Source organism: Mastigoproctus giganteus, chromosome 10, assembly GCF_048544385.1.
Source record: "Mastigoproctus giganteus isolate SK-2022 chromosome 10, ASM4854438v1, whole genome shotgun sequence".
NCBI classification, from domain to species: domain Eukaryota; kingdom Metazoa; phylum Arthropoda; class Arachnida; order Uropygi; family Thelyphonidae; genus Mastigoproctus; species Mastigoproctus giganteus.
Genome location: NC_143584.1, coordinates 61903956 through 61917764, shown reverse-complemented (window position 1 = coordinate 61917764; position 13809 = coordinate 61903956). Strand labels below are relative to the sequence as shown.

General features: G+C 36.3%; 1 protein-coding gene across 2 annotated transcripts in view; it reads right to left on the bottom strand.

Annotated features, from left to right (window-relative positions):
- LOC150079052 (uncharacterized) overlaps window positions 1-10185 on the bottom strand; it is a 577353-nt gene extending 567168 nt beyond the window's left edge. For both annotated transcript variants that reach the window (XM_090382803.1, XM_090382804.1), the window contains exon 1: window positions 9802-10185. The gene's annotated coding sequence lies outside the window, so the exon portion shown is untranslated. The remainder of the gene's footprint in view (window positions 1-9801) is intronic.
- Window positions 10186-13809: the final 3624 nt, after the last annotated feature.

Sequence of the window (13809 nt, the reverse complement as noted above, 5' to 3'; positions counted from 1 at the left end):
GTGCTCTTTAAGTAAAATTGTTCTTTACGCGGAGAGGCGCATTATAACCAAAGTAGCTTATGCGCCATCAAACCCCCATATCAACAACAACTTTACGCGAACTTAAAGATTTGCGTAAAGGACCTTTGTTGTCAGTGGGGCTTCGAAAACTAATAAAGAAATTTGAAGTGACCGGAGAGTTGTGTAATTCCAGGCAGGGGATGACCACGTCACGGAACGGAGGAAGTGGATGAAGTGGAGGTTGCAGTGGTCAGAATGCGAAGCACTACCAGTCAGTAGTGCCAGAAGGTGTCAAGAGACTTGAACTTTCCTTGGTCTACTGTACGTAAAGTGCTTCGAATAATTTTAAGCTAGTTCCCGTACAAGATTCACGTAGCGCAAGAACTAAAATCTTGTGATCAGCAACAACGAATAGACTGCTCTACTATTTTTGGCTCGTATGGAACTTGACGATACATGGGCTCGAATGATTTTGTGGTCTGATAAGGCACATTTTACTCTTCAGGGGCTGTAAATCCACAAAACTGCCGAATATGGGGAACTTTTAGTCCATCTGTTGTGCATGAAAAACCACTACAAAGTCTATACGTTACAGTATGGTGTGGATTCACAGTAGAGTTTATAATCGGACCATTTTTCTTTGAAGTGACTACATCTCATTCCCCCCCCCCGTAAGGTGTACGGTAACTAGTGCATGGTACTGCGCTCTTCTAAGAGATCACATTATTCCCGCTCTGCAAGAAAGGCAATGCTTGGAGACCGTAGTGTTCGTGCAAGATGGTGCCCCTCTCCACGTTGATTAACAAGTGAAAGAACTGCCCCGTTCAACATTCGGAAATGATCGCATAATTTCTAGAGACTTTCTGCAGTTCTGGCCAGCCCAATCAGCAGATCTCAATCCCTGTGATTTCTGACTCAGGTATCCCTAAAGACAGAGCTTACCTTGGTGGCATACAGACGCTTGTCGATTTGAAAGCAAGCATTAAACAGCATGTAGCCAACATCCTCACAATGAGATGCTACGTGAAATTGTGTCGCACGCAGTCCTCCGTTTTCAGAATGTCATCTCAAGTGAAGGAAAGCACATAGAACAATATCTGTATATTTCTAAGTTCTGATATTAAAATCTAATTCTAAGTTAAGTATTCCATCTCATGTTTACAGTGCCAATTTCTCCCCTAGTGGCGAAAATTTGAACTGATTTTTTTTTTTTCTTCTCTAAATCGCTTCCCCATATCCTAAATGACACACCCACCGGTTTTCGCAGCGCTATCTCTAACCACTTGACACTAGGGTCTACACCTCATGCATCCCTGTAATGCAACCCCTATAAAAAACACACACACATAAGTAAATGATCTGATGGATGTCAAAAGTTGGGATATGGTTATATGGAAGATGGGGTGTTGTTCCAGCTAGAGAGAAATGTCGGTCTGATACTACGAGCTCTCTATGAAGATTTGTTGGAACAGTTATAGATCATTCAAAGCCCTCCGAATTTCAAGTGAATAGCTATGTAGTCTAAAGTCTGAAAATTTCTAAAATATCCTGTAATAGAACATTGACCTCTCTTTTTGTGAGGTAATTGATAAAGTGACTTTGAACTTTTTTCTGATTGGTGTTTAAGGTGACTACTGGTGAGGCAAACTCAATGATAGGCACTACAAGAGCCTTGAAAAAGAAGAACTAAGCAACGTGGATTCCTATACATGTGTAACTGTTCAATTATTGAGCCATCAATCGAATACCTGAAGGCGAAGCAATCTTTCTTTTCAGGACCAGCGAATTGTAAGACAAACCTTACACATATTTGATATTAATCTCATATATTATATTTTAATTTTTAATTGTTTTCGGAAGGAATGATATCTGAAATGTTAGAAGAAAGATTAGGCTTAAGGGGAAGCAATCAGAGAAGCCCTTGTGATTTCGAGAAACGGAAGAAAATGTGTTTATTTCTGGTTGTTGAGAGAACGCCGTCAGAAGGGAATAGGCAATAGGTACGACATTAAAGGGAAAAGGAAATAAGTGCTTTTTAGAGTAAACCGCGTCGTATGTAGTAAACACGTGAATTATAATTATTAGTCAAATGTGAGGACATTCAAGCAAAGAAGTGGGAAGCAGTATTGGAGATAAATGAGATGAAAGAGACTTAGTAATTCCGCCGCATAACGTGAAGACGCGAAAAACTCTACAACACTATGAGAGAGTGGAAATCTGGTAGACGGAAAAGTCTCCTTGGGGAACTTTTGTTCTAGAGTTGTGGAGGATAATGGTGACGCGCCGAAATGGTGGATGAAGGGTGCCACTGACGAGTTCGCTCAGCAGATGGTAGAGATAGAAACACCCGGTATTTCAGCGGGAAAAGCGTTCCAGAAAGAGAGAGTAATGTGCGAATTGAGAAAATAGTGTTAGAAAATGAAAGGAAAGAAAAGAAAAAAAAATAATAATAAATGATAAGAATGTTCTATTGGCTAAGATGTTACAGAGGAAGGAGTTATTGAAAGGAACAGAGTTTTGAGAGGAAAATAAAAAAAGAAATGCTGTTAGGGGTCGAGAGAGTCCAGTATAGATTGTTATGTACAGCAATGTGCATTTTGTATACAATAGAGTTCTTCTAAAAAGAGTAAAATTTTAGTGTAAAATCGCATGAGCGCGAGTGAGCGCTGTATGTGGAAGAGTAAAGTCTACGAAGAAAATTTGGCGTAAGATGGACAAAATGAATGCTGTGGCAGAGTGGTTTAAAAAAATGTAGTGCAGGAGTAGTACAAGAATAAGAATATGACAAACATGAATATGATACTGGCGAGTTGCATTAGAAGCTCAGCTGGCGCAGAATAGCGCCCGGAAATCACTCGCAGAGTGCCGATGTTTCGGAAGAGCAAGTATTATGAAGACCAGTAGAAGTCAAGCAGACCAGAAAAATGGAAGTAGCCTTATGTGAGTGCGGCGTACTCACATAAGGTTACTTCAGCGTACTCCAATACGCTGCAGAATCTAGAGACATTCTTTGGAATACACGTAGTACACGTTCTCGGAGAGTTCCGGCTAAGAGAGAAAGAAAGAAGATTGCCTGCAATGATCATGAGAAGAAAGAGAGGCTTTCGGCAGAATCAGCTATACCTTTTGACTGGACAAAAGTAAGCCTCTAAGTCTAGATGCTGATTAAGTTAGCATTCCTTATGGTTCACACAAGTCTATAGAGTAGGGCCGCACCATTAGAAGGGAAAAAAAGGGGCAACTGATTGACTTAGCTGACGTGAAGTTATGGTTATTTTACTTGAGAGTGAATGTGAGATATGAAAGAGTAGAAAGGGAGTTTCTGTGAGGTACAGGCATTAGTATTAGATTTGGTTTTGACATACTGTAATTCTAATTTGCTAAACAAAAATAAGAAAAAATGTTTTGTAGTTGGGAAAGGGGATTTTTCGTAAGTGTCAGTTGCAGAAGCAGAGATTGTTGAAGTCCTGTCATATATAAAGTATGACGATTTGTAAAATTCCTCCGAAAAGGAGAGAGTAGAGAAATACTGTTGATGTGTAGCTAGTTTCTGTATAATATTGGAATTAATTCATCTGAGGATTGAAAGTACTGTTATCTTGTGAGAAACACTGATGAAAATGGTTCATGGAGAAAGGTTCGAATCCCGTCGATGACGGGAGGAATTTTTATGGGTCTTTTCACAACGTGGTTGAGTTAATCATTCTCAGGCGAGGATAGCATGGTATTTTTCTCCGGAAAATTCGGTTTTTCAGAAAAACAGAAAATCGACAGAACACACGTCATTTTCAGACAATATTCAAGGAGCAACATGGCCTTAAGTTGCCGATGCTCCTAAAACCCAATAGCAATAGAGGAAAGATCTATATTTATCACACACACACACATATATATATATATATATATATATATATATATATATATATATATATATATGGGTCTAGGACAAAAGATAGTTTAGTAAGTGGTAGATACATTCACTGTCGTATTCAGGTTTCATCGTAGGGGGGGGGGGGAGCATGACGACCAGAGTTTTGAGTGTTTTTGTTTTTTTTTTAGATAGACCTAGGAACACATACACATACATGGCTAAGGAAGCATATGTCCCCTGTGCCTGCCCCTGATACGCCTCTGGATATAATCTTGGATAGTAAGAATAGTTGTAAATAATCAGGATTATGCAGTTGTAATAAGATTATGTGGAAATTTCAAAAGAAAGTTTGTTAATTTTTCATATTCTTTGTAATATTCATGTAAATAGAGAATATGTAATAAATGTCCTCTTTAAAATTAAAAATGACAGTGCCCTGATTCAGGACTCTGTCATTTGTAACAGTGTCCTGATTCAGGAGAATATACACTGCCTACTTTGAGAACTTGGTCGATTCTGGGGATAAAAGAAAATAATCCTCCTTATCTGGAAGAATTCTGATAGTAACCAATCAGGTGGCTGATAAATGGGCCTTGTAGGGACTGAGGAAACCTGTTGTAAAGAAAAGGGGTTAAACAACAGCTACATTTTGTAGTTTCAAGGTAAACATGTTTTATAGTAGTTTTTTATAAAGTATATATTTCTGAAACTGCAGTCATACACTCTATACTACCATTACTGATACGCGCTGCCGTGGGGGAAAAAGGTACAGTTCAAATATATATATATATATATATATATATATATATATATAAGAGGAAAAACAACATTCCCCCACAGAATGAGAGGACACAGCATTTACTATACGTCCATTGTCAGTGCCCCAACAAGCAAAGGAATTAAAAGCTTTCTGAAGGCAAATCATCTGAAACATTGTTTTCAGACCTGAAGTATGAAGTGCACTTTATTTTATGTAGGGGTGGCCCCAAAAGTACTTTAATGTGCTCACAACTCCGTGGAAATTACCTGTTGACAAAATATTATGGTAATAATATGCTCTTATAACTGGTGGACATATGACCAGTGTATTTAAACTGACTCCCCCCATCTTAGCAGTCAATATTGGCAAGTTAACATAGCTGCTAAGCTTCACTATGAAGGAAATGTTAGAGTGTTGTCTTGTGTTCCCAAAAAACTGCCGTAACTGACGAATGAATCGACAGTGAAGGTCACTTAAAGGCATTTTGCAGAAGTCTGAGCTTGGAGCATTGCTAAAATTATTTTAGACTGTTCCAATAGCATGAACGAATTAAAATACCTAATTCGTTCATTCACTTCGGATATGTAGAGAAAAGGTTGTTAGACAAACAAACTGATTCCTTTATTATGTAATCGTGATGCAAATAAAAATGTCTCTCTCTCTCTCTCTCTCGACGAATGTAAATGACCAGTGTTTCACGCCTGAGTTTATACCAAAGAAAGCATATCTTAATCAGTTTGCATCTGCTTTATGTAATATTCCGATAGAGAAAATAAAAAATAGTCCAATGGTCCTAGTATTTTACGTTATATACATTTGTATCTAATTATTTTTATGGAAGAGCTTTCATAATAAACATTGCTTACTTTTTTTACCCTATTAATTTTATTTTTATATCCGTCCTTATTTAAGTAAATGTGACGTTATTCTTATTGTCGGATGTCTTTCTCTTTGACCACGGGGCAGAACGCAGTGTTTTAAATCGTAGACGTGTCATTCACCATACTGCAATATGAAAAAATTTCTCAGAAATAAACGTGGGAAACCTTTGAAGCAGGGTCGTCTTTTCCATTAGGCAAATATATAATTCAGACGATTTTATCCGATAATAAAATTTTGCGGTCATATGTCCACCAGTTTTCTAAGATAAGTTATTTCTTATTTCTTCAGCCTTTTCTATTATCAATATCATTAACATCAAAATTCATATTGTGAGTAAGTTAGTGCCGGAATAAGTGTTGTGGAAATGACTCCAAAAACCAAATTTATATAAAAAAACATTTAGTGCAAGGGCATTTTAATATGTTTGATGTAATGAAGTGAGACCTCGGAATGAATACCATCCAGGGCCTACGAACACTGACGACCTTGCACTGAAAAGTAGACAAAATATTATGAATGTGTATTCAAAACTTCGAGAGGAAATGCTCAAAGAGAGCATTAATACCGTTGCTAATAAAAATAAGAAACTTTAAAAAAAAATAGCTGAATCACCAGTTTTTTTTTTTTTTTCTTACTGATGAAAAAATTACAATTACATTAAAGTTATTTCTTTTTTAATTACATATTACAGCATTGTTATCCCACATCTTGTTCACAAGGGTCATCACTAACAGATTAGAAAGAATACTTGATGAGAATCAACCGAAAGAGCAAGCTTTCACGTAATATCGCAGCTAAGGGAGAAAGCAAAATTAATATAAAACACACTATGCCTGGCATTTGTGAATTATGAAAAGGCATTTAACTCCATAGAGCATAAGGCAATATTTCGGGCACTGGAAAGACAAGGCAATAGACATCCCATACATTATGATTTTGAAGAAAATATATGAGAATGCTACCTCCTTAATTAGACTAGACAAAGACACTAGCAAATTTAAAATTGAGAAGGGAGTTAGACAAAGAGACACACTATCTCCGAATTTGTTTACTGATGCCCTTGAGGAAGCTTTCAGAAGATTGGACTAGTCGCAGAAAGGAGTTAGTGTGAATGGAGAGTACCTAAACCATTTACGATTTGCAAATCACATTGTGATCATTAGCCACGATCATGAAGAATTAGAGGAAAACCTTAATCAGTAATGCAGAGTTTGTAAGGATTTTGGACTAAAGATGAATATGGCTAAAACAAAAGTAATGGTGAACAAGTACGCCACAGAAAGGATATAATCATTGAAGGAGTAGAAATTGAAAAGGTGGATTCATATACTTATCTTGGACAAGTCAGTAGCTGTAACAATGATAAATGGCTGGAAGTCAAGAGAAGAATAAATTTCGGATGGATAGCATTCAGGAAATATAGTCACATACTGAGAAGCAATATTCCAATTTGTCTGAAACGTAAAATAATGACCATACATTTACTCCCCACGAGCTCTTCAATTTCATCTGTCCATCTCCGTTATTGTCTTCCAGGTTTTCCTTTAGCTCCTCTTGAATACTATTCTGTTATTTTCTTAGTCCATCTGTCATCATGTAGCAATGTATACTCCCCACCTATGGAAGTGAAACTTGGGCACTCACCAAAATAATGTAAGAGAAGCTGAAAAGTACAGAGCGAAGAATGGAACGAATTATATTAGGAATCAGACTGTTGGATAAGAAGAGACACACATGGATTAGGCAGCAAACACAAGTAAATGACATTCTTATCAAAACTAAAAAACTGGAATGGACTTGGGCAGGACACATAGCTAGAAGATATGATGACAGATGGACTAAGAAAATAACAGAATAGTATCCAAGAGGAGCTAAACGATAACCTAGAAGACAATAACGGAGATGGACAAATGAAATTCAAGAGTTCGTGGGGGGGGGGGTGAATGGATGGCCATTGCACAAAATAGAAGGAACTGGAAAGTTGAAGGAGAGGCCTTCATCCTGCAATGGATTGAAATTTTGTTATTTTGTCAAAAAATAAATATAAAAGACTGCGAACGCTACTGATGAGAGCACAGCGTATTAATACTTTATACCATTGTGTGAGGAGATATTACGCTTCTCAGTGATGTCAACTTAAGTTGAAAACAGAGTATAAATTCGATTGCCGTTGCCGACCGAAACCAAGAAATACTTCCCGTCGGAAAATAAAGGAGCTTTGTGGATTATTTTTACTCTGTGATCGAGTTAGTCGGGAGAGGTCTATGTTTATTTCAACCCCACCCTCATCTCACCAGCAACAGGTAAAGTAATCCGACCGAACGACCACCGACACAAGACGTATAAATAAATGTAACTTTCGCGGGTCAACTATGGACTCAATGTTGCCTAACCCTCCCCTTCCGTGGATCCATCCACCCAATGCATATTAAAAAAATATTTTGCTAATAACCAAATTAAAACTGAAATTAAAATTTATTGTTAATAGAAGGTAATTGCAATCAGAGCGGTTTATTAACTTTGACGAAACTACTAACTAGGCTTCATTGCCAGCACAAGGAAAGAGGTATCTAAGAATCCTTGATAGCATCACTTCATTCTAACCTTGATTGATTCCATATGATAACAAATCATACGGAATCGTGAATTATCAAATTTGTATAATATTTCAGTGGTTTTTAATTGCGCAGAGCTATTTTCAAAAAAAAAAAAAAAAAAAGAAAAGAACTCTCCTCTCATAACAGTAACAGTTTATATTATAAATTAGGAAAGATTTAATTAAATATTTTAATCAATCTGTAAACTTTTCGTGGCCCACCTCAATTCTTTCATTGGCACCAAATGGGCAACAGCTAGCTGAATAGCTCACAGACACTTGGGGGCCCCCAAAAAATAATAATAATAAAAAAAAAAGAATAAAAATAAATAAAAGTTAGGTGGCAAATAAATGAAATTCTGTACTTTTGAATTTTTTGAAATTCTGGATTTTTCTGCCTGTTAAAGGGTTAAAGGATGATAAATAATAAAACTTTTTAGTTTAATGAATAATTTTTTATGTCGTTTTTACAAATTTACTTTGCGAATTTTAGAATTCGCGTATTTATTGATTATGTCTTAAAAGTTATTTTTTCGGCAAACTCGTGTTCAATGGAAATTAGGGATAAGGCATGTAATCGATCTTGGCTCATTACAGCCATTGGTATTGCGGCATTATTTAATAGATAGTAGTCCGCGCTGTTCAAAATACGTATTAAAACGTAATAATTGTTTTGAAAAAAATTTTCGTTTAAAATAATCAAGATTTTTATGATGTTTACTGAAAACATTAATCTATTTTAGAACACTATAGGAAAATGTCTTGGCTTGGGGCCCCCAAACCTGGGCCCTAAGCACGTGCCTCTTTGCCTTAATGGGTAATCCTACCCTGACTACACTGAAGGGCTGCGCAGTCTACACTATATTGCAGAATTCCAGATGATGTAAATAAGCCCATATAAAACTCAGAGTATAAAATTCAGTATAAAACCCATATAAAACTCAGAGTACATACGTGCAGGACCGTGTTAAAGACTTTCAAGAGCCTTGATGCGCTAAAATAAAATAAAAAAAATTCCACCCTTCTCCCTGCCCTTTGAAGGTTTCAGCGTTCATTTTATCACCCCTACTACCGTCCACGTTTATTTTGCAAACCCTGAGAGCTGTAACCTGAATGTAACTGCTCCCATGTTAACAGAGCCCAGTATGAATATAAAACTGAGGTAAATACATACTGAAATATAAAACCGGAGTATGCACTAGAATATATAACTGAAGTATATACTTTTATATATAGTGACCATATCCTTAGTATTCCAATGCGGGACATTGATTTTTTCTTTTTTTTTTTTCACATATATTTTTTAGTTCACAAAAATAATTATCATTATTTCTGTGAACTAAATAATAATGGTAATCTGTAAAATAATGATAATAATAAAAATACATACTTCTTTTAACAATAAAAACAACAGGAATTAAATATATTTTTCCGCGGAGTGAAATTTTCTTAAATTCAAACAACTTAAATCGAGGCCCGTCCCGCATAATCAGGGGCATCTGGTCACTTATATATACGTACACATGTATATGTAACGTAAGGTAATACAGCGTTAAAGAAAAAATACATGAGAACAATTATATTATATTAAATCATATCATAACAATTATATTAACTCCTCACCGTGAGTCCGACACCGAATTAAAAATACACGACGAACAATTATATTAAAAAATAAACAAAAAAACTCACGTCAATTATTGTAATACGCCTTCCCCTTGACACACGTGCGTCACCAGTCTCAGCAGTCAGTCAATCTGGCAGGCTTTCCCTCATAAACTAGTCTCGCGAACCGTTCTGCTTATTTTGCCCAGAGGGTACGTTTTCCTAAAGTCTACGCAAATAAAAAGTCTACCAATGAGCAGGGTTATACTTTCATTGCACCTTCATTTAACACTAGTTCGATTCTTCTCTCTTTATGCATAGAACCAATGGACAAAAGAAGTCTGTAAAACAGGACCAGTTTTCGCAGGCGTACTGGTATCACATGCTAATAATGTCTTATACTCTCTTCTGTCCCGCTTTATCAAACATCCATCGAGAAATGAATAACAATATAAATTTTAATTTTCATCAAAGTTAAGCGTTCCATTAATAATCAGATTTCTTAAATCTGATTTTCGATTCGATTTACCTAAATAAATTTGAATGGCGAAAACAACGCTCTGAAGGCAGGTAAATGTACGAAAGATGTTTCATACGTTGCAGGAAATTTCGTACGTCCGAATAAGCGACGCGCAAATGTATAAGTGGGTCACATGATAAAACACACCCCCAACAAGAAGTTTTCTGGCAACTATACGCTACTGATGTAACCGGATATTTTAAGAAGGTCAAACAATGTGTATTTTTAGCCTAGTTTCTCTTTCTTCCGCCCTCACTTTTCCACTTCTTTCAATATCCATGGCTGACAGCTCTACTTTACAAATCTACGCAAAATCCATTGGTCAAGAACTCCTATGTAAATAAGCTATAAATGTTCTACTGTATCACCAATTGTTTTTTTCTCGAAAATATTATTATTTCATTTAAGATTGTCACTTTCCCATTTTGATCAAGACGGTCCGGTATTTGTGCTTTCTGTCCCGTAAAAAATTGAGCAAATACCGAACATATAAATGTCCGGTATTTACTCAATTTGTTTGTGTAATGTTTGTGCCTGTAAATTTTTGCATACATTGTTGCTATGTTCTGTAACAGAGCGCAAAAAGTTACAGAACTGTGATAACCTTTATTATTCTCCCATACGACAATAATAAAGTTTAAACTGTTTCAATGACATTTAAATTTCTATGGGCATATGAACATAACACTGAATCTGTATAAAGTAAACTTTTTTCTTTAATATACCTCTCAGTTGTGAATAATGTGAACGAGGTTTTCTTTATTAAAAAAGTGGATTAAAGCCACAGAATGAAATTTAAATTATAGGTTGTAGATTATTATTTTTAACAAAGTTTTAATTTAATTTCAACATATCAGTGATTACTGTTCCTTACCCCAGTTCCAATGAGAACTTTTTTTCTTTTGTGCTTCAAACTTTCCTCGTGGATGTCGGGTATTTATTTATTTATTATTACTGTTATTGGGTTTTTAGAAGCATTAGCAACTAAGGCCATATTGCTCCGGGGATATGCGGTGGTCATTCCCTGACCTTTCTGCATCCTCCTTATTTGGTGGTAATGTAAGGACCCGTCCTTACAACTGTTATTAATAATGGTTATTGATATTGGAAAATTATTAGTGATTTTTAAGACAGTCAACGTTTAGAAATATATCAGGTCAAAAACTGAATAACAGATTTGAATAGGATAGCTCAGAAAAGTCCCAGGCTTAATTGTGCTCGTTTCGCCTATTACCTTTAAGTGAGCGGAAGATTAACGTAGCAACGGTGGGGGAAGCGTTTAGAACACGCAATACAATAGAAACACTGATGGAGGTCAGTCCGTAGTTAATGAGCACAGATCAGAGTCAACATTTTGCCCCTAAAGAACAATGGGCCGAAACAAAAACACAATTAAGATAGAGATGGAGCTCAGTAATATGTACCTCAAGAAATTGAGTGCACACTTTAAAAATTTCATGGGGGCGATTAACGGCAGGTGAAGCAAAACAAATACAGGGCGTAGATAGGCAAACACAAAGCAGATCTAGAAACTTCCGGAACTTCCGGCCACCTTTCTAGAAAGTTCCAGAAATTGCTGGAAACCGGAAGCCCTCTCTAAAAAGGATGGAAGACACGCCCGCGGAAGAGTATAAGAGGCGAATGGGAATTACAGGGGAAGATGATGTACAGGTCAGCGATTGGTCAGAGAGAAAAGCGTAGGAAATTTTGAAATTCAGAGTAAAGAGAAATAAAGGTTTTTTTTCTTGAGTCTTTTAGAGTGTGTGTAGGAAGACAGTCGTGTGGCAGAGTTGTTGAGTTTGGGGTGGTGGTTAAAAAGTTTTGGAGAGGAGGTCGTGGTAATGGGAAGGAAATTTTCCTTGTGAGTAATTTATGTAAGTCTAAAGTTGGAGAAAGAATGTGTCCACGTAGAAGAATGACGATACAGCAGTGGCCAATGAATACAGCACAGTGAGAGAAGCTGATGTAATTCATAGTGAAGGAAAGGAAAGATCGCCCAAGGAGAATTCTAGAGGCAGGGTACTCAACTGAGCAGTGATGAGCGACCGGCCGACCCTAAAATTTTCTCAGTGCCAGAGTGGTATACGGATGCAGCACTGACCTATGATGCGAGAAAGGATCCTTATTCAACTCAGCAGAGCACTGCCTACGGGAGAGCGAACCTCAGGTAGATTAATATATTCCAAGGATGAACAACCGCCCGCCTTCTAGCCTACACCGTTATGCAGATGGTTATGGCCGCTCAGAACTAGAGAGAACACTCTGAAAACTGAGTAAGTGATAGTTAAGTATGAAAAAATCTTAAGTTAGTGAAGGAAGGACTCTACAGGAAATACTTAATCTAAGGGAGAAAGCTAAACCATGTACACAGAGTTGTAGAGAAATTAAGAGTAGGACCTTAAAGTAAAAGTTAATTAGTGGGGAGAAGGGATACCCTGATATAATAGTAGATTTTGGGGAAATGACTAATTAAGTAACAAAGGATTGTAGTTGAATGTTAAATTATAGTGAATTTGGATTTATTAAAAGCATAACTTAACGTGATAGTAATTGTTTAAACGGATAAAACACTGATTGAGTGTCTAGCTAATTAAAGAATTATTGGATTAGATATAAGGGAAGATTGTTAATTACATTGGTTGATTATGAATGAACTGATTTGTGGTTGAGGAAAGGATTTTCTAACTGAGATATATATATGTGTACGTAATAATTTTGGAAAGAGATATATATAGCTACTTGTAATTGTTTATTCTCATACTGAAAGCTACCTGTAGACCTACCAGGACAGTTGAGTAGTAGGAAAGCTGATGAGGTGTAATGAATTCCTGGATCTGTTAGAACCCAAGGATGAGGCACACTAAGAACATGATGATATATGTATAAAATTTAATAGTTTGAATTACAAGGATATTTACACAGATAAGGCCTAGCAATCTAACAAAGTCACACATAATAAAGTTCGCAGTTAATTGTAGCTATTGATTGAAATGTATATAATGCCAATAAATATTGTTATGTTTTGTACTCATGTATCTGTCAGTCATTTTGAACTTCAGCCAGTCCAGAGGAGGAATACCTAAATTATTGAGACCCCTAGAGTCTAGAATCTCCTGGGAGATTAACAAGCCAGGTTTAAAGTCGGAGGGGACAAAACTGGGGGGCATAGTAGAGTACAGGGAATAATTAAATACCTCTAATAGCATAGAAAAAAGAATAAATAAATAAAAGGATATAAATAAAAAAAAATTAAATATTTAAATAAATAAAGGTTATATATAAAATAATATCGAAAAATATATAAAGACAAATAAACATTGTAATCAATCATTGCCTGCCTTTACAAAGGTTACTATCCACCAATGATCTACTAGTGCGGATTCCGGTGGCTACAGATTGAATGCATAGCCAGTGAGCTGCAGACTGGTATGGTGTTTAATAGCATAATGATGAAGTGAGGAGAGAGTGAGAAACTTTGGATAGGTATAAGGGACATTTAAAGGGATCATATAAGAATTACTAAAGAGGTCACATTACAGAAGTCAATGTAAGGTGATCTAAAATATGGTCTCATG